Source organism: Dromaius novaehollandiae, chromosome 13, assembly GCF_036370855.1.
Source record: "Dromaius novaehollandiae isolate bDroNov1 chromosome 13, bDroNov1.hap1, whole genome shotgun sequence".
Classification (NCBI taxonomy): domain Eukaryota; kingdom Metazoa; phylum Chordata; class Aves; order Casuariiformes; family Dromaiidae; genus Dromaius; species Dromaius novaehollandiae.
Window position 1 is genome coordinate 13,520,079 of NC_088110.1, and position 25,965 is coordinate 13,546,043.

General features: G+C 46.2%; 1 long non-coding RNA gene across 4 annotated transcripts; it reads left to right on the forward strand.

Annotated features, from left to right (window-relative positions):
* On the forward strand, nucleotides 1-25,965 carry LOC112987614 (uncharacterized). 4 transcript variants are annotated; one of them, XR_010391454.1, is made up of 7 exons: nucleotides 1-155; nucleotides 1,602-1,798; nucleotides 5,621-5,903; nucleotides 14,127-14,266; nucleotides 14,503-14,757; nucleotides 23,444-23,663; nucleotides 24,687-25,965. It is a non-coding gene; the product is annotated as an uncharacterized LOC112987614 (long non-coding RNA). The 4 variants fall into 4 exon arrangements; XR_010391455.1 differs by lacking the exon at nucleotides 5,621-5,903 and having other exon boundaries at nucleotides 14,503-14,570; nucleotides 14,673-14,757; XR_010391453.1 differs by lacking the exon at nucleotides 5,621-5,903.

Below are 25,965 nucleotides of genomic sequence, written 5' to 3' on the forward strand. Positions count from 1 at the left end.
GTTGCAGGGAAAAGCCTGAGGATGTGATCCAAATGCACTACAAGGCTCAAAAGCCTGATGCCAAACAACAAGAAGCCAAACTGTGTTGCCGTTTTAAAATCTCTGAAGTTGTAAGGCAAGCTGAGCGTGCTCTGGTCTTCACCCATGCTTTCCAGGTGAGGAGGTGGCTTGGCAGTGAATGAAGCTTCACATTACAAAGAGGCAAAGGAAAATAAAATCTTCAGGGATGCTGCTGTTCTCCATCTCCCCTCTCTTGCTTGCTTGTTTCTGATTCTGGTCTCGCATGTGCTTCGCTTTGCGCACTGTGGATAGTCATGTTCCTCACAGGGGTAAAGAAAAGCATGCAAATATATCTTTGCTAGAATAGAGCAAATTTTAAATCAAATCAAAATTTTACAAACAAATAAGATCAAGGTTTTAAACTCATTCGTCTGTTACTGTGGGCTTGTAGGGTGCAGTGGGCCAGGGCAGACAGTTTGACTCTTGATGCTACTGTAACAACATGACCATTTCTTCTGCTGCTGCTACTACTAATAAAAAAAAAAGTTAATGTTTATAATTGAGATCATGGGCTTAGAGAGGTACCAGAAAACACAGTAGGCTTTTCTTTCACAGTGGCATTGCAAGCCAGCCATCTCCCCAGTGTGAAAGGAGCCGGACAGCAGAAAGCGATTCCCTTACTGATTTTGTTTCATGGATTTTTGTGTTTTTTCTACTTCCTTACTGTTTTTGTACTGACCTATTTAATTCCTCCCACTCTTTCCCACTGACAGAGTGGCAGGTCAGAGACTGGCTGCTGTGGACAGCAGTTTCGATGCATCTCACTAGGTCCTGTATAACATTTGTTGCTGTAAAAGTGCTCTTGCTATTTCATTTCTACATTCTGCATGAGAATCTAATGCTATTTTAATTACTGTATGCATGTATTTATTTTTCAGCTATTAGAAAATCTGTTAGACTTTAAAGTCCAGAGATTCCCTGAAGGAAATATTTCCCAGCCTACTAGATCTTAGTGATCCAAGATTGTCTTGATATTCATTCTAAAGCATATTTTCCTTCATTTTCTCCCATGACTTCTAGACAAGTATTTCTGTCACTCCCTGAGCAAATCCCTCATCCTTCTGAGTTGGACAGTTGCCTCCCTCTTGCTATTGCGTAGCCAAACAGTATCTTCCTCTCCCGTAAGCATTTTAATCGTGCATGCTGCTTTTTAAACCGTTCCCTCTGTTTGCTTACATGTTTACGCACTGAATTGGAAAAAGTATTCAAGGTGGAATCAAAAGAAGCGGTGGTTTCTATCTTGTGGCACACAGTTAATATATTACCGCACCTTCAGACGTGAGGCTGCCAGCAGAAGCCGCGGAGGAGCTTTCCGTGCCAGCCGCGCGGAGCTCTGCTGCGATCGGGCTGTTGTGAGAGCCGATGGGAGGGCCAGTTGCTTGTTTCAAGTGTTGACCACAAACTCATTTAGACAGGTTTTGTCTAGGAATCTAGGGATTCCTGTGTTGCGATCTTCCTGGGACCAATTCTCTGCCCACTTCCCTTAGAATAAATCTACGTGAGAAGACTGCTTTATTTTTGCCTTTTTTTTCTCTTTCCAGTTTGGAGCATGCAAAAGCAGGCGACCCTGGCGTACCTTTGCCCTCATCAAAGGCAGTGCATGAGACCAACAGCGAGGGCTTCCGACAGTCCACTTCGGAAATGCTAACGGAGAGCAAAGCTGCAAGGGAGAAACCGAAGAAGGAACTTCCCAAAGGCTCCGAGCAGATGCATGCTGGAAAGAGAAGAGTCTTAATAAGTGAGTGAAAATTAAGAATGATCCTAAAATGGCTGTAGCGAAATTTTATACTGAGGAAAGTGACCGAGATTCCAGTTAATGAATTTGCTGATATAAAAAAAGTGAATTACTAAAAAGCACATGAGCAGTACTAAACAGCCCTTTTGGCACTGAGCTGATTTCCTGCTAGACCCTTCCTTCTGCGCTTTCCGCAGGAGCCGTGTTTTTTCCCGTCGGCTCCCACGAGCAGCAGAGCTGCTGTAGAGTGGCAGTGCCGCGTTTGCGCAGCTGCCCGGCGGCGGTGCGACCGAGCACCTCGTCACTGCCCTCGTGCACTCTGAGCACGAAGCAGGCAAACACAATTTTGGACAATACAAGGCAAGGAGGGAATATATTTATATAGGAATTGTTTAACATTAAAATCAGGTATCTAATCAGATGGGCATTTTTTTTTGCATGCATTCTAGCATAGAAGGAAAGATGGGATATTAAGTCAGAAGACAGCAGTTATATCATACAGACTGATTAAAAATTTTATGAGCAGGTAGATACATGTTTGTGTGTGTCAGGTGACTGCTTGCCTGTCTGTATACTTGTGTGTTCAGTGAGGAAGTACATGGGAGGTTGAAAGACCAGCGGATGGAAAAGTTTTCCTCCAGATCCAGACAAGCATTCAGTCTTTCAGGAGGAAAATTCAGAGGGGAAGTCTCAGCTAGAGAGACTTTAACTGCCTAGATTTAGGTAGCTCGTTAGTCTTCCTAACTTTGTGCCTCAATTGCCTATATAAAAAAGAGTATAACAAAACTTCTCTACCTCCCAGGGCTTTGAAAGAAAACTACATTAAGGGGTATGAAATGCATGGGCAGTTTAGTAAAGGAGGTGGGTTATATATACAAGATAAACAGCTAACTCACTAGGGAGCAATTTCAGAAAATACCTTGCTGTACTGAGGCATGGGAAAGGGATAGACATGGTAGTGATTCAACCGGTTGGGCGCCTCTGTGTCATTCCTTGATAGATTTACCATGCAATTTTGGTTTGTTTTCCCCTCTCTAGTCCTTCAGAGGGTGATTCCTGCTGTGATGATTTAACACACACCTCACAATACAGCAGCTCAACACAGTGGATTGAAAGATTTATGTTGCTGATTCTGCAACAAACGCGCCAAGCAGGGTGCTTTCCCTGCCGGCCCGGATTCGGCTGAGGCACTCGGTCAAATGCACCTTGGATAAAGGCAAGGGCAGCCCGCATGCGGCGGGCAGTCGTCCCCGGGCATGAGTTTGATCCACCATGTTTCTTGCACTTTTATTTACTGCAGAGGCAATTTGCTTCTCATACAGCTTTACTCCTCCAACAGCTATTCAAGCAGTTTAAATAAGCTGAGCTCCAGTATTTGGACATTGACCTGCTTTCTACTTGTTTGTTTAGTGAAACTGCCGCATAACTGACCCCGCGGAGTCAGGAGTTATAAACAAACTTTGACTGCAGAGTGTGTGTTTAGTTCAGCTTTCACCTTGACACAAAGCCTTTGCTTTCTGGAGGAGCGAGGATACGCTCCTGAGTACACCAGCACGCACACCGCACACTCCATCCACAGCACTCGCCGTTCTCCTGCAGTAAAACAAAACAAGAAAAAGGCAGCAAACAAACTCATGGCATGCACGGCTTTTTAATAGAGTGCATGATTAACGTACTTACAATCTATTCATGTTAATTCACGTAAGCATTGAGCTTCTTCATACCTTTGTGATACATAAAGCTGCTGTGGACAGGCTGGCTGCTGATCTCACTTGTGTCACTGTAAATCCAAAGTAACTCCTTTGACAACAGTACTTAAGGTGGGTCTCCATCAGTGTCCCTAATAATTAATTTGTCCAACAGTAGATTTTTGTCCGTTACACTTGCGAGTTCAAGTCTGCTTGTTTATAATATGTGGTGGGTTTTTTTGAGGCAGAAGTATTTGCCAAGGCTGTAAATATTTAAATCCATCTAAATTTTCTAGCATATAAATTCTGTTCCATTGAATGTTTCAATCTGAACACATCACCTACCTTGAAAATGTAAAATACAGCTTATAACCTCTAGTTGAAGCTATTAAAAAGGGTTCAAATAAGGTTAGACAAGAAAATAGTTGTGGTATCAATTCTGTGGTCTATGTGAAGTAAGTGACAACTGTGACGGACTAATATCAATACCAAGAAACGACCACCATCAGCTGCCCTGAGCTGGCAGTGCCTTTCGGAAAGAAGTCTTTCAGGAAGCCGTTGAGGCTTCTTGTGTAGTGACTTGAAGAAGCAGTCAGTGGTGCAGATGTCTACTTGGACAAATAGACAAATGTTAAAAACTGTATGTTTGCATCAGTAAATTCATTCAGAGACTTTTTTCCTAAAGGGATTCCCTGCAGGGGAGCTATTATACATGTCCTAGCCTGAAACTTGAGCTGGCCAGAGAATGGAAATTGTGTTTCGCAGACAATTTTGAGATTTTGAAATTTGTTTTCATTCCAGTTGAGAACAAAACCTCAAAATGTTGAAATTCTCCACAAAGGAAAATTCCACAAAAATAAATAGTTTTGGCTTTTTTAGATCATTATAACTTTTAAAAATGCGTATATTATATAAAATCAAAAATCAAAATGTTTTATTCCAAAAATTGTTGGCAATTTTTCCACAAAAATGTTGGTGAAAATAATAGCTTCACAAAGCATTTTGATTGTGACAGGATGACATTTACTCCATTAAATGATTTTCCACCTAAAGTTCACTAGAGATGCTATTGTCATGGTATCCAGACCTTTTGCCCTACAACAGCTGTAAAGCAAAAATTCTACAAGTAGTAGAACACCAGAGCCAGGGTCTGGTGGGACTCGTACCCCGTGTTTGTGCTACAGTGAGGCCGAGACGGTCCCCACAGAGGCCTCTCTCTCTTTGACAAGGTGTGAACAGGATGAAACGAGCACCTCTTCCAGAAGGAGCTCACAGAGCGTGGGGGCATGGGGTGGAAGTTGCTCGTGTCAGCACCAAGCCCCTGACACACAAGAAATCCTCTCCCTGCAGGGCAACTAGCAAACAAGCTACCAATCACCATCAAAGCTGGCTTCTTCCATTGAAAGAAAGTTACCCACATGAGGAAACGTGCACCTTCTCCCTCATTAATAGGACAAAGTCCATGGTGAACCAACTCTTAGGACAGTTTAACGAATAGTAGTGTCAATAGCTTGTATCCCAGAACTCAAAGGAGACAACGGTCACGTGCTTTCACTGCCTCTGCTGGATTTTAGAAGACTTGTGCTGTTCCAGGGTTATCTGAATAGAAGTGAGTTTCGTTTTTCATCCATGCCTGAGTATGAACTATTTCCTGCATTTTCATTCAGTGCTGTTTTCCCATGTGATCTACCATAGTGCTTTAATTGGTAACTGTGGGTTCGGTGCTGCACCGTGCCAAGCACTTGGAGCGTAGGAAGGTGATGCTTGTTGATGGGGGGCTGCCTGTGGCTCCAGTCTCTCTCTTTTTCTCTCTGTCCTACTAAGGGAAACCAGGTTGCCAGTGCATTCTTGTGAATAATTTCTGGGATGTTTATCATCCCAGCTGGATCACCCACTGTCTTGCAATCCCGAGCATCCTCTCACTACCTTTCCTTTGCTTAGGGAAGCCTGCAGCCCATGCATTAACCAGGACTTGGGCCAAGTATCAGGCATACTCCCAGAAGCCTATGCCAAAGCGTAAGAATTTCTCTTGGTTACTCCTGCAAAGCATTACCCCCATCAGGCCAAACCTGCAGTACACACTTGGAAAAAGATTAAGATGGGACCACATTTATCTTTGTCTGGGTCACTAATACAGATCAATAGGACCTTCACACCATGAACAGAAAGATGTGGCTCTAACTGAAGATTTCCCAAAGAGGAGCGTTAAATGATATGATAAACGTTGACCAAGGCCCGACTGCGATGCACCAGTACAGCAGCAGGCGAGAGAGAAGCGACAAGGATTGAACTGTGTTCCGTGCAAAGGCAACTACCCATTTGTCCTGACCGAACTGCTGCACTCCTGCCTCTCCATAGGGGCCCAGGCAGAATGGATGAAGCTAAAAGACTTCACGGGTGCCGTTGCCTTTTTGCCTCTGGTAAGGAAAGCACATTTGGTGCGTGTCACGGGCAATGACAGCAGCAGGTGATCAGGTTATTGGATGACAAACCTGGTCACACAGGTCCAGTGAGATTCCTTCCGTGCGTGCTGTGCACGCTGAGGAGGAGAGTGTTTGGGTCCCTATTGTATGTACACAAAGCCAGACTGTTGTCTGCAAGTGGGACGTTTGGGCTTGGAGTGTAATTCTGGACTATGTTTTTCTCCTTGGGATATTTCTGAACTGCAGTCAGCATGCTCCCCACTAGAAAGTGACATGTCGGAGCCACCCTGTCTTGTTGAAAACTTGGTAGAACATCTGTACAATATTATGGTCACCAGAATATGTCTAAACCTAATTGGTTGCATGTGGGATTGATTGCTTTAATATAAAGAACTGAATGCACTGAAGACCTACCAGAGGTTATGGAAAAGATCAAAGGAGGTCACATAAAAGGCCAAATGTAGCTTTAGTGAGAGCAGTTGTAGTTGTATGCACCTCAGTGGCAGGGCTCCTGCCAGCTGTCGTGGCTGTGATCCTTCATCGGGTGCATGTAGACAGGCCTCGTCACCAGGGCCTGCACTTGACAGCCATGTCCATCCTCGCATGGAAACATTATGTCCCAGGCAGCCGCATGGTTTGGTCTTCAGCAGAGCCAACAATTCAGTGCAAGAGCTCAAATGTTTCAGTCTGCTGGGAAGTAAAAATCTCACTTGGGACATTTATAAATTAAATGTCTCAAACAATTGTCAGAAACTCCATAAAAGCATCAAGAAAGAGGCACCGACCTTCCTGGTAACTCTGCCACCCTCCCATTTCCCCAGTGACGGTAATCACTGCAGAGCTGTTACCATCACTTCGTCCCCCCACGCAATAACCCCACTCTAAGGCCTGGAATTCACTATATTACAAAAAAGACATTGCGGTGCATGTTCAAAACCAAGCCTCCTGCACGCAGAGCCCTCAGGGCTTTGCACAGTATCTCACTTACCTTCATAGCCTGCTCAGCTGTAGTTGCATGGTGCAGCTCCACAGTACTATTATATCAGGTATAAAACAGGTTTGGAGGCAGACTTAGTGGAATTCTGATAGTATGTTTGCATTAACGTGAGGCATATTTCTAGGCCAAAAAAAATGCCATGGACTTACTTTTCCAGTCAGTTAATTGTATCAGCTCTTCTGTGTTGGTTTGTTGCTGTCTCAAAGCATCTAAAACAGCTGCAATCAATGTTTAAAAGCAGTGAGTGTTGTTGAGTCTGGAGCAAGGACAGTTTCAGTGCAGAGCTTCAGCAGAGACTCCCTCTCTGCAGGGTTGTTCGTTACCCAGTCGATGGCTCGTGCTGCATCTAGTAAGCTTTTATGAGGCTCAGCCTATGCGACGGGAGATGCAAGAAACAGCTTACTAGGCAATACAAGATGGTGCCATTGGGCACACACAAGGAAGAGGACCAACTCTGAAACTTGGGCTCAGTCTCCACTTAAAAGTATTGCAGACACAGCTAGGCTGGTCAGGAAAGAGGAAGGCAGCGTGCCTCTGAGCAACGCGGTTATGCTGGCAAGAACCCTTGTGCAAACAGCCGCGCTCACAGGCGTCTCCTTCCTTGTGTTTTGCGCTGCCCCAGCTAACTCTCAGGTCGATTTGAGGTGACTGTCCCTCAAGAGCCTTCTCCGGCCTGGCTTGCTGGGCAAGTCCCTTCCAGGTTGTCACCTTCAAGCTTGCCAAGGCGTCGCTAGCTGGGGGACGGCGAGGAAGAAGGGACACCTCTCTGGGCTGTAGTAGCGCTGAGTAACATCGTGAGGGAGCTTACCTGAGTCTCCTCTTCCTCCTCGCCAGCAGGCCCAGGTAAGGCTGAAGGGAGCAAGGTGCAAGCTGGAAGAGCAGAACCTCGCCAGGAGTCAGGTTTGCCTTCACCAGGTTTCCAAAGGCTTTTGGAGCACTTCCCACCTGCATGAAAGGCTCAGGGCCTGGCCCTGGACAGTTTATGGCAAGTCTTCCCTAGTAGGCTCCAAATGAATTATCCTCTCCTATTACATGTACGAGGAACTCTCGAGATAAACACAAGCCCTGTAATTATGGTGCTTGTGCTAGCAAATTAGACCAAGCTGAGCCAAAGGGCCTTACCAAGGTATTAGATACTGCTGCATTATACGCTTTTTTTCCAAAACTGCCCAACAGGAGAGAACTCTGCCACTCTCACAAAGTCAAAAGCTCAGCAGCGTGCTGGGAGGGCAGCTGCCTTGTCTGAGTGCCTAGATCCCTGTCCAAAAATCTCTCAAAGTCCATGGGAATAAAGATTTGATGGCTGAGGACCCTTAAATACAGGCCCCCCGACTGAATTCATGAGTGCATTTTAAAGCCTTTTATTTCCTCAAATAACAGTGTGTATTTAGACATCTGTAAAAAGGTTTTGCCCACTTGGCACTCGCCTGCCCAAGGCGGCTCATTAAGGACCTGCCTCAACGCCCTGGCAGAGGTTGGCCTGGTGCTGAGCATTCCGAAATTGCCTCTTTAGCTCCAGTTCTGTTTGTTTTATCGTCTTTACAGCAAGCCATTTAAAAGCCGCCTTCTGAAGGGTCACGTACTAAAAACTTCCAAACACTCAGTGGTGCTAAGTGGTGACTCAAATCGGTGTTATTTTTCTCCTGTGAGCCGCTCAGTGAAGCAGAGCTGGCATGGCTGGAGTGTCCCTCCAACCTGCGCATGTGACTTAGAATTGCTTCAGCCTTCCTGGTGTAGGGCAGAGATGTGGGTGCCTCATAAGTAGTGAGAAAGAAGTCCATTATGAGCAGAAGCCATGAATTATAGCCAGCCCTTTTGTTAATTAATGCTTCATTAATTAGTGCTAATTTAGCAAACAAGTGCTCTGATTAGTTTCATCAGGGCTAGAGGGAGGGGAAGGTGAACAATATCAGTGGGGTCCAGCTGTGATGTAAGTGGGGCTGGGAGCTGCTGCCTTGCAGGGCCAAGGCGTAGCTTGGCTGTTCAGTGGTGTCCTGCCAGGACTGGTGTGGGCTGCCTTGCGTTGCCCCACGTTGCAACCAGTCAGCGGAGCGGCAACTGCTTGTTTCAGTGGGAAGTTGCCACTCTCGGCAAATCCCTGAAGGCAGCGTATTTTGGGCCATCAGCTCTTCACCGTGAGCAAGAAGATCCTGGTATGTAGGTGTTCATATAAAGCATATCCAAGAGTCTGGCAGAAACCTGCCAGAGAGGGGAAGGCTCTCACTCTTGGTGGTGGAGACAGGAGAGGCCAGGCCACCTACCATGAAGTATATGACTGGTGTCCCCTTGCAAACAAGCAGTGAAGAAGGCACCCCTTCAGAGACTGCAATGGCAGCAGCGAAATGGCCTGGTGACATTTTTCCAGCTTCTACTTGCTGCCATCAAATTCCTGCATCCAGCCTTGTGGTCCTTGACACAAACCCCGGGATCCCCTTGCTCCCTGACAAGAAGTTTAAGCAAGCAGTTTTCCAATGGTCTCGTTCCATCAGGGTGCTGCCTGGTTGGTAAAGAGGGTGAACTCTCTGCACAGGAGTTTGGACGCCTACTCTCAGAAATGTGAAAACCTTCCCGTGCTTCTGGGGTGCTCGAGCAAGGGAGCTACATGCTGAGCTTGCACCTTTGGCTGCTGTTGCCTATAGCCCAGCCCAGGCCCTTCCAAGAGACGTATCTCCTCCAGTGCCCACTGCACTGAGTCCCGTTGAGCCCTGGAGCTTTCACCTAACAAATTTTCTAGTGTTTATCATGAAACTTTATCGCAACTAAGAGCTGTTCGGTTGACCCTGTGTGTATCTCCTGCACTGATGCAAAGTACAGTTAAACTTAAGAAATTACTGGCTGAAATAGTGGTCCAAAGGAAGCAACAATTATGTATCTATTGTCTGATTGCTGCTTTTTTGCAGCAGAGATGACTCCTTGACATTAGGCCTATGGAGTCTGCCCGTTAATAGTAGTTTTAAATGGTCAAGAGGTTACAGCAGTAAGGAATGTTAGTAAAAATGTCTCTGTGGAGTTTAAACAACCAGTATTTTAGGCAGGGCTTGGTGGGTTACTGTCCCTGCACAAACAACTAGAATGTGAGAGTCTGGGCTGGGAAATACTTAAACTGTTTGGAAAAACTTGTTTTGTGCAGCTTGAGAGTGTCCCTGGAGGCTGTGGCCCAATGCCATGACTCCTGGTAAAGGCTGGGCTGCAGTAACAATGAAGCTTTTATGGGGAAGCTGGAGTACAATCAGAAACTTTTTGGTCCCGAGGGATTATGGGGAGGGGAGTTCCTGGGTTCAAGATGTCTGGCACATTATGCACATTTCCACCAGGATTTGGGGGTGTTCTATGGCATGCAAGGTATGCAGATTGCTAAATGTGTTTTCAATTTTGCTGTGTTGTGCTGTCTTTGTTGGGTGATCGTTTTCTCTTCAGTGTAGCCAGAGGAGAGGATGGGCTCATAGTGTAAGAGAACTGTAGTTGCCTCACAAACAGTCGTGACCTATGGAGAGCTTGTATTTTTGATTCTCTAGCATGCTCCCAACTGGGTGGCTAGAGAAAGCAATCAATCCTGGATATTAGCTGATTAAGCTTCCTCTAGTAAGAAGTGTCCTGAAGTGAAAGACATCTTTGAATGCTCAGCCACTCCTTACCAAAGGGATCAGAAGTGTGTGCACAGAAACTATCTTGCTCTATGTGGCTATTACTTAGCCGTAATCATTTGCATGCTCTATATAGCAGATGTCAGCAAGAGGTCTAGCAAGTTACTGAAGTATCCACTCAGTCAGCTTTATAGCATCAATTCAGAAGGCATCACACTGCTGCTAATCAGTTGGAGGACTTTGTTTGCTACAGGACAGAAGGCACTGCCTGTTAGACATAGGCTTCCATTACTGATGGCGTTAAATGGTAGAAGAAAACATGGCTGGATGGACCCAAAGAACCGCCTTTCTTGCATGCTAAGGAAGAGATAAGGGAGCATTCGTGAGGCATGAGGGCTGAGTTAGCACTGCCACCATGTATCTGTTCTAGGAATGGTAAATTTGATCCAATGCCTGTTGAAAATCAATTAGAAGATTCTCGATGATTTCAGTAGACTTTGGAAGGGACCATCTAGAGGCCAAGGAGCTGCTAACCAGCATCATACAAGCAATTAGTTCCTCGTAAGGCTGCCGTGCAGCATCGAGGCTGGGTCCCGCATGCCCCACACGCAGGCGAGGGCAGCTGAGGGCCAGCCGAGCCCTGGGGTCTGTTCAGCTCGGCAAGGGGAACAGGCTCGCACGAACAGGCCGAGAGGCTGGAAGTAAATTTTTTTTTTTATAGATTAAAAAAAGTTTGTTAACGAGCTGAGACTGCCCAGAGATTCTAGGATTTGCCTGTTTTTATTGTCGCTTTCTATTTTCTGGACTTTGAAGGAGATAGAGCAGTGGGGGGCTGGTGTTGCTACCAGGTTTCTCCTGCTCGGGACCCCCTTATCCCTGTTTTGTGCATCTTCCCCCTTCCTTTGCTGTGGTTTCACCTCAGGCCTCCCTCCAGTTTGGAAACACTGAATGGCTCTTAATGACAGCAGCACAAACAAAACCCTATAAAGGCAGGGTTTGTGATTTACATGGGGTTAATTACCACAACAAGCATGTTTATTCACTTCCCTAATAAATCCTCAAGACGGGAACAAGTACTAGCTTGACCAGATTCATCCTGTGCATGTATTTTTCTTGTAATCATATTTGCAAATCTGTATGTGCAGGATACAGAGAGAAAGAGACAGAATATCACCCATCAGTTAGGTGATAACTCATAACTCATGAGCTGAGTGGTCTTCAGACTGCTAATGGCATGAGCATGTACTTCACTGCTTCCAGTGCAAAACAGACTTTATCATGGCTTTAGGTATTTTATTTTTGAAGGAAGTGAATAGATCATAGATGAGTATTAACTAAGGCAGTGTGATACACTGCTCTGACACCTTCTTACCACAGGAGGAATGTGAGGTCAACATTTGTATCTGCTGAACTGTGATGACCTGGTCATTATATTCATGAGGTTAAACCCTGCAGTGGCAGGTGCCGGTGCGCATCGAGGGCCTGCGGCGGGAGGCTCTGCTGCCGCTGAGGTGCTGCCACGGCCCTCTCTCGCTTAAGTAGCACTGATGACAGCAAATGAAAGATTCACACCATCGGCTGGAATAGCTCGCTTTTCATCAGTCTGATTGACAGGAGAGATCACTAATGCGGAGAAGTGACTGGTGGCTTTGGGAGCCTGTTTTTAGGTGATTGATCACTTGAGCAATGATATGGAGACCAATATTATTAGTCCCTGTCCCCAGCTCAGTTGCATTCTGATATATGCAGGGTGCAAAAGGGTTTCCTTCAGCTGCTGATTGGGCTTAGCTTTGGTGGTTGTCTAGGTTTCCAGTGCCCACGTGCGTGTAGCGTTGACTGCAGCGTCCTTGATTTACTGGAAAAGTATTTGTGGTTGCTCCATGCCATAACGACGGGGTCCCTCAGCAGTCCCTGAGGAATTTGTGTCAGATAGCACATTTCGTACAATGCAGAAGATTTTGTCACCTTGATTCGAAGGAAGTAGTTTGTGTTAATGCTTAAAGGTAATGTGAGACAGGGCGAGCTCTTTACTTTGGAACATGCATTGTGCCATTGATGTACGCAGTAAAGTAAATATAACACACAAAGAGTTCACTGTGGTATTTACACCCACCGCAAATGCATTTGCAAAATAGGATTATTTGCAATCCAATAAACTAGTACTGCTTTTAGGCAGAAACCCTGTGTGTTCAGTGAAGTGCGCTCCTCAACTTTTCTTGCCATTTATCAACCCAACACATTCCTCCCCATTTTTTTTTAATGCCTTCCATTAATAGTTAAGAAAAAGCTAGGGAAAACAAACACTCTATTCCTGATTGTTTATTCACCAGTCTCTTAGGAACCATAATTACGTCTCCCAGGAATTGTGTGTTTTATCATACTGTATATCTTAAAGAGCCACTTTAGGTAAAATAACAAGGAGTGCCTTATGAAGGAAAATTGGATTCATTTAAAGACTTTTTTAACCCTCCAAAGAATGGCTCTTTGTTTACTTCTTTAGTGCATGTGGCAACTTGCCCAAGTAAATACTATGCTACATAAATACCAGAGATTGGTATTTATGATATTACATAAACATACTCTGAATAATGACTCATTGTTGCAGTGAAGAAGAACACAAGCAATATACATTGCTGTAAATGTGTTATTTCTTGTCACAATATTAAGTGGCACTGAAGCTTGTAGTACAAAATGATACTGAGATTGGAAAAGTACTATCGCATTTACAAAACAAAACAGAAAACAAGCAAAACAGGAGCTTGATGAGGATAAGAAACATGGCAGATTAGTCATCGATATGTAGAGATGGGCCATCACTGATTAGGTATATTTTGGGTTTACTGGCAAAAGCTTTATTGCTCTTTAAATTGAAAACTCCTCCAGTACATTCATGCACCCTGGCCTTGGGAGTCACAGCAGTGAGCTGAGCCCTCCTGTGCAATTCCTGCCTGCGGTAACACTTGGGTCAACTTAAGGCAATAGGATGTTGATATCAGTTTTTCACTCATGCAGCCACACTTTGAAGTGATTTTATTTCTCAGAGACTCTGTTTATCCAGCTACAGTTTTGTTAAGGATTTACCTGCATTTCAAAAAACTTCTGTGAGTGCAGGGATTTGTGTGACTGAGAAATGTGCCGTACTCTGCATTACAGCCGTTGGTGGCTCCCCTGCTACATGGGGTTCAGACCGGAGAAATGGAAATCCCAAAGGGAAGATGTGTATGCTTTTCTCTTAAAGCCAGCAGGCTGTTAACAAGCTCTTTATTTTTCAAATCCATATTTGTAGTCTTTTCAGTCCAGACAGCAAAACCAAGATACACTGAAATCCTCAAAGGGCAGTTGAACCATCCTTTTAAAAGCATAATGAAAATTGTCACCCGTAATAATGTGATAGCCTAGAAAGGTGATTTTTTGAAATCCTCCTCTTCCCCTCAAGTGGCAACAGTCCTTCAGGAGCAGCGATGAAAGCCTGAGGGCTTTCTGCAGACGGCGGGTTGGTCCTGCTGAGATGCAGAGGTTTGGGGGGGCCTGTGCTGGGGTGCACCTTCTTCATGGCTGCAGGCTTGCGTGCTGGGGCAGAGGGGCAGGCTGCTTGTGTTTGCTCTGGTTCATCTTCAGCAGAAGATGTTTCCTCCTTAGGTCTGAATAAAGGAGTTCCCCAGTTTTCCTACTGAAGTGAAACGGCCCTCTTGCTTGCTCACCTGAGGAGATAGCACTGAATACTCCCCGCAGGCTCTGTGAAGTCCGTGGCTTCATGGAAACCTCTGCACTACTACACGGTCAGTAACTGTTTATTGTGGTTATTAAACTGTACCTTATTCCTCTAATTTTTGCTAGTTCCTGGTTTTACTTCTTTAGTTTCAAAACCCACCAAGATTCACCATGTTTAAGCATAGCTGTGTTTTGATGTTATCCTGAGTGCCACATGCTGTTTTGTCTTCTGTGTAGGGTCTTACTGAATAAATGGACCATTCATTGACTTTTTCCGCTTTGTACTTCACATTTTTTTTTACAGATTAGGAGGGAATACAAGTAATGAGAGAACAGAACAGGCATTGCCGATCTGCAGAGAGAAATGTTTAGGTATGATGCGTCCTGGATCAGGACCCAAATGCATGGCAGGAGTTTTTTTGAGGCTCTGCTAGCAAGCCTGGGAACGACTGTGATGCTTTCTGTGCCATTCAGGATGACAGAAGATTTATGCCTGGGGCGTCTGCACAGACAGCCGCTCAGAGGGCTGGAGATCCAAGCGTAAAGTCACACTTTTGAGGTATGTCCCTATTTCCTATTTTCTTAGAAAAATGGAACAATAATGTATATCAGCAGAGTTGACAAGGCAGGAAATGTGGTCAAATATCAAATCCAATCACAGTTCTATTTTTAATTTTTTTTATTATTAAATCAGTGACTCTGCCTGAAGCCTCCTGCTGTTGCACATGGTGCTGATCAAGCACACGTTGGGAAATCATGCCGAGACATCACTCCTTTATTTGGAAATTGAAGCCATGCCAGTTATCTCAAAAACGTACTGAAACCTGTCCCAGACAGCCTTAATCTGAATTCTTCCCTTGCATTTTTGGGGGCCTGCTATCCCCTCTTCTGAAGAGCCTGGGAGACCAACTGACCAACTAAAGCTAGCACCAAAGTCTGGTAACAAGTGGGCCCCATCCAAGCCCCACAGAAGTCAGTGGGAAGGCTCGGGTGGACATCTGTGGCTTTGACCCAGGCCCAGAGATACTAGAGAATATCAAAGGGGACAGAAGAAAGCGTCTTGGTCAGCTTTGGGGGTTATTCCTCATGTCTTTTGAAAGGAACAAGCACGTGGATTTTGTTAGGAATTTCTCTGGGAATGGCTTTGTGCTCCCGGTCAGCCCTGTCGTAGCTGTGTACCTCTGTAATGAAGGGAAAGCAATTCTGAGCTCACACGCTTAAACATCCTTTTTCAACAGAGTTCATTGTAAAGCAACTGTGAGTCACCAGTCTCCTCTCTAAAACACTTTTCTGCTCTGTGTAAAAAGGCATTCATATACTTTACATAAGCATGATGATCAGCCTGACAAAGAATGATAGCACTAGGTAGTTAATTTGCTTATTTATTCATTTAAATGAATATGAAGATCAAGACATTTTTCTGTGATCTGAGGTGGCTGCCAAACCTCTGATTTGCTTGTAACTCTTAATCTGTCTTGCCTCATCCCGCTGTTGTGCCCGAAAGGATGCAGACACAAGTTCACTGACAACTGCTTTGAAAGTGGCAGCACTCTGTGGCACCTTCCAAAGAGCAAAACAGACAAGAGACTGAATTTCATTATTTTATTTCTGCATAAGCAAACTGCTTGCCCATGATCTCAGCACTCACTGTGTTTGTAGAAGTGCAGAACAAAAATACAATTCTAGAAAATACGCACATATGTGGGCCTAGTCCATAGGCAGCACTTACAAATCAGGTTAGGTTTTGTGCATTTCATAAGGTTAACTATCTAAATAAGGCAGTTAGGCTTCTATTCATTCCCCTAACTGTATTGCTGCACAAGTGAATATGCATATGACATACTGAAAAAATATATGGCTGGGAAAAACTTAGCATGTAGCATTTCTTAAAATGAAATAGCTTAGAAGAGGATGTTATAACTTGAAGATGACAGCATGGCCATTCAGCAGTGCTGCTTCCTTCTGCCACTCCCCACATAAGCAAATAAAACAAATTCTGTCTCCCAGCTTCACCCATTGTTGTTTGTACAATAATTGGCATTTTCCAAATATCTTTTCTATTATTTTTTGAAGATCTTTCTATTATTTTTGTTGATCATAAAGCGAGAAAAACGTCCCCAAGCCAGACAATGTCAAGTGTTAGTTAAATTTGTCTGACAGGCGAGAAGTTGGCCTCCTGTTACCAAAGCAAGATACTCGTCTCTTTTCTCAACCAGTTCAACATGAGAATTTTTGGGGTCCCTGTCTGATACAGGGACCTCAAGAAGATATATACATCCTCTGCATCTCAGTTATCCTGAGGGGTAAAAACAATTCAGAGTAAAGATTCCCTACTCCACAGTTACTGTTTGTTTATAAAATATTTTAAGATTCTCAAATCAAAGAGATGTATGGACCACATCTATAAATATATCATCTTAAGTCAAGACACACATAGCTATAAATACATGTAAACAGAAAAAAATGCAAAGTGATTTCACTGAGCCTTAGTATAGTTCTTCACAGTGTTAACCATCATTATTAAAATTCAAAATTGTGTCTTTATTCTACAATCAGTAAATCACCAGCGCTGTATTATTGCCAGAGGAGCAGAGAATTACCCCAGACAGAAAAGGGAGGCTGAAAAGGAAATGCTGGTAAGACAGGAGGCCCTGAGACTGGAAAGCATGTGCATATGAAAACGTGGCCAAATAACCTCCTTACCTGAATGTGCAGGGACTACGTCCTTCTTGCCTCCTTCCCAAAGAGTCAGAGGGCAGGATCGTCACCTTGCCTGCCTCCCTCTGCCTGAGAGCAAGGAGGGGCAGGGATGGCACCAGCAAACATGCAGGTTTGTAGTGGCTTCACCCCATCGTCATCTGCCCTGTTCCAGCTGAGACAGGAGCCGTTTAACCACAGACACTTTCGTGCTCAGCACAGCCCCGTTCTGGCCAGTTCCCTCCGTGCAGGGGTGCAGAGCTGCTGCAGGCAGCCGCCGTGGTTCCCTTGGGCCTTTATCCTTCTCTTGCTGGGAGCAACGTCGTGCCCAAACACTGGCACTTGGAGCCTGTATTTCTGTGGGTACGGATTTGCACAGGGGAACAATCGGGACAGGTACTATTTGTGACTTTTGGGGGCCCCTTTTTACATGGCCTTGCTAGTTTTGTTGAGCTGTAGCAGCCCACTCTGGTGTCGTTGCTCATGAGCACTGGTGATACTCCTTCCTTGGAGAGCACCCAGCACTGCCTGGTTTCTCCAGGGCACCAGCGCAGGGTGCCCTGTCCACCTTGTCCACTGCAGCTCACTGAGGACACTTGGCCTTGGCTTAGCAGCTGTGTGGTGACCCTCTAGTGTCACTGGACACTCTAGTGTCACTGCATCAGTCTCGAATGTGCCCTCCTTGTCTTTCAGCCAAATGTCTTCTTGGATGTAAGGCTCAAAGTGTCTTGGATTGAGCATTGGTGAAAAGAAAACACATGGGAGAAGCTCCCTGAGAAAGGGCAGACCAATGAGTATGTTATCTGTTGGATGTATTTGTACAGCTTTTCCTGGCATTGCTTGTAACTGCTGGGTTGCATAGGATTGTGCTCTTGAATTTCTAAGTGCAAACATGCTGAAAAAGTGCCTTTTCAGCCAGATACTGTACAGTCTGATGCAGATCTCTGTGCAGTGACTTATGTATGTTTTAGCATAAGACCAGATAAAGGTATATCATCATATACCTTCATGTTCCACAAGAGCTTCTGTTGTTCAGCATCTTCCAGGATTTGCCCAATCTCTGTGAGGCAGCGCATCTGTCACATTTCAATCCTTGCTAAGAAATTTAGTAGAGTACCTGAAGAGAAGCTTAGTAGCAGTGGGAAAGGTATTCAGTAGTTCTACAAGAGATCTTACACCAGAGAAGTGTAAGAGCAGTCTTAGCTGGATAATAAAGTACAGCAGTGGCCAGGATTCCTTCACAGTAACATAAAGTTGATATAGCTGAAAACACTAGAACCTACATTCTTTGAACAGCTGTACTCTGTAGCTGTATGCTAGAGCTTGCAATGTCACCAGTATCAGCAGATCTAAGAACAGCACATATAATGTACTTGAGTGTTACCTGCAGAGCATTTTCTGTAAAATCAAGTATATAGAAGAGTTTATGTTAGAAAAAAGAAGGTCCCACGGTTCTTGTTGCATATCTCTGAGTGAATCGCCATTCTAGCTCAGTAAAGAAGTCAACTGATGATTTTTTTCCTGTCTGCAAATGCTCTGAACTCTGGCTGCAGTCTGAAAAAACAGGCAGTGTTCTTTCTTTCGGTTACATCGGTGTGCCAATAAAGATTCTGCAATCGGATTTTATCTGACAAGATGATTAATTGCATTGTTGCATGAGGGCAAGTAAAATTCAGGTCCATCTTCCATCCCTGCATTTAGCTTTCCATGTACTAAAGGTTTTTCTTTTTTCTTTTTTAAAAAAGCTTGGCTTCTGTCAAGCCTGCAGCTTTGACTTGAAACTGGCCCTTTTGAATATGTGAGTCCCATTTTACCAGCTTACTCCTTTTTATAAGAATACTTAGCTCAGCCTCATTGATGATAACATGTGAGTCAGAGACCTGTAAGAGACTAGAAGTGTGATAGCCACGCTACGACCACAGGCATCCAGCTAGTATTATTTATGTACCATCAACAATGGGACATGCTCAGACTTGAAGGACTGGTGCTGACCTTCCCTTGCTAATCATTTATACACTCCTTGTTTTGAGTGCTCCACCTTAAGGTTTCTCATGACTCACTTTCTCTCTGGAGTGAACAAATAAATCCTGAAGAACTCTGTACACTTCCAAGTGTGCAACCTGTCCCCTCGTGTCGGCACTGTTCACGGCAACAGAAGCTCTCCAAGTAGCAGTGCTATTTATTGTGGTGTGGCCTCAGAACTGGAGGACCTGCAGAGAGCTGAGAGGATGGTGGTGCTCAGCTTGTTTTGGGCCTCTCCAGCTAAATGCCAACCCAGCGCTCTCACGGGTGCTGGGAGGGAGGGATACGGCTCCTCTGCAGTCTCTGGAGACAGTGAAATTGGACATTCACAGTTCGCCCTCCAAACAGGGAACCTCAGACATTCAGATAGATACTTTGACCATAGTCAAAGCTTATTGAAGAAAAATCAAACCCAATTCTATCTCATGAAAATATGTACGTATATATACACACATACAGACATACATGCCTTTTTTAAACCATTTTTGCCCACTGTACATGGCTGAGAGCACTTAAGTTGACTTGCTAAATGATCACTTGCAGGCATTTTTTATTTGAAGGGAACAATCGATTGTGGATGCTTCTATTTCTGGGTTGTCCAGAGCAAAAGACCTCATGCTGGACACTCAAATGCAGACGGCGCTGCTGATAACCTTTATCCTATCTATATTGTCAGGTCCATCTGCTAGTGGAGACATCCCTGCTTCCCTTGCACTGCTTTTGGGAGAAATAGACAGTAACTAGTTGTAAAATGCTTTGAACATATGAAGGGTGTGCAAGGGTGAGTGTTATTAATAGTATGACTGTATTATGGAATACAGGAATGATGGAGCTGCACCACTACTGCCATTTATTAGATGTGCAGCAGTTCTTAAGTGGGATTGTAGAAACTTAGGGGAGGAGGCAGAGGCGAGAGGAGAGGACGTAAGTACAAGACGATGCTCGGAAATGCCATCTCGCCTTTGTCCCGTCCTTGTGTACCTCTTTCCTGAGGAGGAGTTGCAGGGAAGCAGGGTGGGAGGGAAGGGTGTCCCAGCTGGAGGGTTTGGGGGGAGCTTTGGGGAGGGCTTGGCTGCATGGGGCTAAGCTTGGCTTGGCTTTGGAAAGAAGGAGGGAGGCTTGAGCTAAAATGCAAAGAGAACTGCTGTCCTAACGGTCTCTGATCTAGATACATCTAATGGGATGTAGCTTTGCCACAGCAGTCCCAGGGGAGCAATGTTAGAAGTAGGACACCATGGGTTGGTCCAGCATGAGGGAGTAACTTAAACTGCAGGGTTGCGATGCAGAGGAGGATGTGGTTCTTCTAATTCCTTCCCCGTCTCCCATTGTTTCCTCCAAGGCGCAAACAAAATCCTCTGCTCCTCCCGCCCAGCCCAGCTTTTCTCCTCTCTTTAGCTGGGCTTTTATCCTTCTCCCCTTGTAAAGCCAAGCGCTCATCAGTATATACCCACACCCACTGCAGTGGGGAGTTTCACATGCTGGAGTGAAATTTGCCTCCTTTTGGCTATTTCTCCCTATCTGGGACCCATATGTCAAGCAAAACAATTGTAAATGGGATTGGTTCATTATAAACAAAGTGCTTCTGCATGGGGCAGAAGAAGGGAGGGGGCAGAAGGGGGTCTACAGAAAAGGTTGTATTTCACTGCCATGCCCACTGGTTGTTGTGGCGGATTCGGTCTCGTGAATTTACAGAGCCCAGGTGATGGCTCTCCTCCCGATTCAACAAGAAGAGGCCAGGAAGGCTTGGCAGTTGTAGCCACACAGGCAGGGACGTGAGGGACATGACCTGTCCTGCTATTACCTTTTAGAGCCAAATTCTCCCTGGTTCAGAGGACACTTTACGTGTGTTTGTGGGACTGCCGCAAGGTCAGGGTTAGATTGCTTCACATCACCAAAATATGAATTCATACAGTTGTCCCAGAGCAAAGCTTGAGTTTATTGTCTTGTGCAACAGGACAATGTGGAATAATACTGAAGCTGGGGAACCAGAGCACTCTGTGACGTCTAGGGTGAGAGTGCCCTGACGACCTGACGGGATGGGCACACTGAACACTGCTAGAGATTAATCTTTTTTTTTTCCTGTTTCCATCAGCATGATCTTATTGCTTTTCTTTGCATGCTAAAGATGCCACCTTTGACACTGAGAGGTGCAGTGCGGCAGAGCTACATCTTTTAATGGAAGTTCCCAGGCTGCATGCCAGTACTCTGCAAACAGATAAATTTATGATCTTTCAGGTACAAACAGGCATGATTTGTGATCCAGAGGAGGATGTGGTTCTTTCCATTCCTTCTCCCTGTCCCCTTCTAGCTCCAAAGCACACACAAGCACAGCCCAACGATGTGATCTTCCCAGGGCTGGTAAACAATATTCCTATTCTAAATTACTAGAGTATCTTTAGAAAAAAAAATTGTAAAATCCCCACAAGCATGGGCTATTAATCATTCTGTAAAATACAAGGCTAGCTGCACAGGTATAATTCAAGAAGTCCAGCAACTGTAAGGTTCATCTCAAATCTCTGCTACTAAATCTGTGCTCTTTTGTCACGGACTGCAGTTTATAACGCTGTTAACATAGAGCAGTTTGTCAGCTGGGAAGAATGCCTCTCTTAGAACTTGAAATGTATTTTTCCACACTCATCTTGCACCAAAGTGACATTATTCACACTGAAAACAGACCTGATTTTAAGTTCTTGTATGGTCCTGAAAAAATACTCGAGTGACTTGAGTGACTGATTGAAGCTCGCATCGGGTACAGCTCTGCAGACAGGTGCAGACGGCCCTGAACTCGCTTGGCCTGCGCGCTGCGATGGCGGGACACACGCCGCTTGCACAGCCGTGTTACGGCATGCTGTGCCCGAGCCTTGCCATAGACACTTGGTAAGACCAGGCAATTGCAGAACAGCATTTTTTAGAAACCTCCTTGGGTTTGACACTGAAGAGCATGAATGCTCTGTGGTCTTGTGGTGCATGTGACAATATGACCACGCTCACGTGTACAAAGCCAGCTGCCATCCATGTTGCAATATTAAAAAAAAAGAAATTAAAGGCACCTTATGTCCAGCAGCAGCCCCAAGGTTTGCTGGGAGCAGGTGTGCCAAACGCAGTGATTTATAATGGAGAAACAATTTATAGGTCTGTCCTTTTGGCTGTTTTCTGTCAGCCAGCTCAGAGAGAAGCATTTGTGTCATTCTGGCTGGTCCAATACTTCGTTGAGTTATCTCTCTGCAACTGCAAACAAGAGAGAGCTTTCTGTATGAGTTTGATACTACCATTTCAAATCTTTTTCTCTGTAGTAATCATATAAAACACGTGTACCTGGGAGGAAGAGAAAGAGAGATGCAGAAAGTGTCACTCAGCAATATTTATGAAGTCTTGTGTGAAGCTATTTCTCTACCTACCTGCTAACACACTGCATGTTTTTGTTCACTTCCTCCACTCAAGGATCTTAAAATGTCTTGTAGACCAAGTTTTGGGGGAGCAGTATTATTTTTATTAGCCCAACTGATAAGTAAGCAAACTGATAAATAAAGAAGCATGTTTTGGGGCACAGAAGTGCTTTCTCCATTCTAAAGTAATCTGCTCTAGAAGAAGCAATTTTCAAAGCAAAATGTGGGCTAAGAAATGCTCTGAGTTTGGGTAACCAGTGCAATGTCCTTTGCTTCTTGCTGCCTGCTGGTGAGGCAGCCGTTTTATACTGGTGTAACAGGTAGGCACCTGGAGCACTGACAGGAAAACTGGCTTCCTCAAGGCTACACACCAATTTTGTGAGACACAGAAAGTCAAGGACTCCCCGGCTTTGCTAGGTCCCCAAGAACCTCATTTTTTCTTGCTGTGGCCAGTGTTGTCTCAGTAATATTTTGGATTGCTTTTATATAAAGCTCTTTTTTCTGGGATGATAATGTTGGCCCGTAGATGTTTTCCGTCAATCTTCTCCAGAAAATTTAAGTTATTCTGAAAAGGGAATTAAGTAAGGAAGATTTACTACAGCTTTAAAAAGCCAGCACTTGCAATGCAGAACCCCAAAGGAATGCTTTGTGATTCAAAATACAGTTGCATATCATTGTGTTGGCAATACATACTTATTCTAAGCCTTCCCATGTCTCTTCCTAGGATATTAACATGGATTTAATCATCAGTTAAAACACCCAGCAAGACAAAACTTGCTGCTGAAAGTAGGTTGTTTGGTAGGGACATCAACTTATTTATCTTTCATTTTTAGTGGTATTTTTTGCAGCATTGATATTAATACAGGTTCTATTGGTTTCGCTTCCCTTCCAGTAACAAGGGCAAAATTTGGATGTGTTTCACACTGGTCTTGGATGAGCTATGACAGGACGGGTTCCTCCCCTGTGGGACTGGTTCCAAGTTCATCGTTATTTCCAGTCAACTTCTTTACTTGATGGTTTGTCCTGCTTTGTGCGGTGTTAACCTGTGATTATAGAGAGTTGCAAGATGTCTCCAACTTTACCAGTCCTAAGCTGAGTAAATGGAGGTAAATAACAGTTTTTCCAACTCTCGCTCAACAGGGATGCTGTGTGCCTTTCCCGTGGATGCCCACCGGTGTCCTGACACCACAGACCAAAGCAGCTCTTACTTCCCTGTCTGGTGCCCTCCCAGGGCTCAGGCAGAGCCATGGCTGTGGTGCTGCGGGCTGTTGCTCGGCGGTGGCAAGCTGACGCAAAGCAGCAAGTCTTCATCCTGCCATACAGATGTGCACAGATGTGCTAGACCTTAGCCGTGACCCGGGTAAGGCCTGGCCTGCCTTTTCTTTTTATCTTTCTAGTTAAAATAAGGTCATCGTGGATGGAAGTATACAGCTGGTTTCTGTATGAGAAGCAGCATACAGTGTCTGCGCACCGCCGAGCTCCTCGAAGCTGGCGGCTGCGGGCTCGGCGGTGCCGACCGAAGCAGTCGGGGGCTTTGCTCCTCCCGGGACCGGCGTGTCGCCGGCCTCAACCTCCCAGCAGCAGAGCCGTCTGGTGCCTTTTGCGCCAACCCCAAATCCCCTTGGCAGGCTGCTGCCAAGGATCTCGCGGATGCCGTCCCGCTGCGGGGCCGGCGGTGGGCTTCGTTCCCCAGGGAGGCTCCCGCTGCGCAGGCGCTGCCCTGCGCCCGCCCTGGCCGCCGGCGAGTCCTGGCGGAGGTGAATCACGAGCGGGAGCTCTGCGGCCGCCGGTGCACGGTGCAGGCCGGCACCCAGCAGCGCCTGCACGCAGCGCCTGCCGCTCGCACCTCTGCCGCTCGCCTTCCCGGCCGCCTTCCCCCAGGGTCCTAACTCCCGGCTTTGCTCCTCTATAAACATAATAACGATAATTATTCTCTCGTTGGACACATAGCCATCGTCTTTGTTTGCAGGCTTAGATAAATATCATTCAAATCGCGGAGCCTGATTCGTGAGTCAGGACGGTGGCAGGCCTCCAAAACCTCCTTGCCCACGGAGAGTGTTTGTGTGAGAGCGATAGCGAGTTTCACTCTGTGAAGAGTGAGAAACTGGAAGCCAAGTGAATTAAACACAAAGCAGATAATTATGTGTAATTCATTTACTGACTAATGATTGCACCTGGTACGGAGGTTTTTGAATTCATTTAACTCTGCAGAAGGTCTCAAAAACAGTCTCCCTGCTGCACGATAAAAATATAGGCTGGCATTTCTTAGCAGACCAGTGTTTACATTAGTGGTATTGTAAGATTCTGTCTTTTTGGCTCATTCCTTATTTTATCTCACACTGTTTCTTTTTCCTTCTGGATTCTCCTGGTATCTCTTGTGAAGTGACAGTTGCTCAGCCCTGGTCCACGGGTGGCTGTCGCTGGAGGGTGCCTCCTCCGCTCCGCTCCCAGCAGCCCTGCAACGCGTCGGCGCGTGGCCCCTCGCCCAGCGCCGCGGCCGGGAGTGCGCCGGGCCGCCACTGCCCTTCCCCCGGCCGCCGTCGGCAGCTTGGGGGGCTTTTTTGGTGTCACCCGCTTGCCACCTCAGCCTGGTGCCACCAGCTCCTCCCGCCTGAACACGGCCAAGCAGGAGCAACCATCGCCCCCTAAGAGCTGGATTGCCGGTGGAGGGCCCAGAGCCGAAGCCTTCAGCGGGGTGAGGACGACCGCGTGGGTCCCACGGAGCCGGGGGAGCTGCCTCCGTGCAACGGGGCCCTGCGCCTCCGCGGTGCCTCCCTGCCCGGCACGTTCAGCCCACGGTTCCCGGGATGCCGTGGGCTGGGACTGGCGCGTCCCGCGCAGGGACGGAGAGCGGCTCTGTGCCGAGGGCTGGCGACCGCGGAGACGCTGCCCGAGACGCTGCTGGTCCCGAGCAGTTGAAGCGAAAGAGCTTTCCGAGCTATGCTGCCTGCGCGAGGCGTGTGCTGGCGCCCCGCTCCCGGCCTGTCGATGGGCTAAGGGCGGCTCACCTTCATCATCCCCCCACCCCCATAAATGTGTGCGGATGGTTAATCGTTCCTGTGCTCTGTAATGGCGCTTGGTCAACTCCACGGCCCCTTGGCTGCGCTTCCCGCGGAGCCGGTCTGCACTGTCGTAGGGCTGGGATCTGTTCTTTAATTAAGTCCGATGAAGCACAGGGTATGTGAGATGTAAATACACCTCTTCTGTGCGAGTGGGAGAGGGTTAAATCTGCTGGCACTACGTGAACGTAGATTTATGTGCGATGCCCTTTAATACCGATTTTGGGGAGGGAACAAACTGGGAATGACATACGGGGGGGGAGGATTGCAAATTGATTACTTGGCTGTTTGAACAGAGACAATAAATCTTGAAATGGTCACATTGGAGGAAGAAAACCCAACCAGCTGCTTGCACTATTTTCAATAGCGAGCGTGCACCTCCTTGGCGCTGCCCCAGCGTTCGGGGCGCTGAAGGGCGCGAGGCCCCACGGCCCTGCGCGCCCGGCCGTTTCCCACGTGGGTCTCCCACCCGCGCGGTGCCGCCCGTGGGGCCGGGCCGGGCTGGCGACGTGCGTGGCGGCGGCGGTGCTGCTTTCTCCGTCTGCAGCAGCCACGGGTAATGAAAACATGGGCAATAAAAAACTGTAACCCTCTGCTACGATA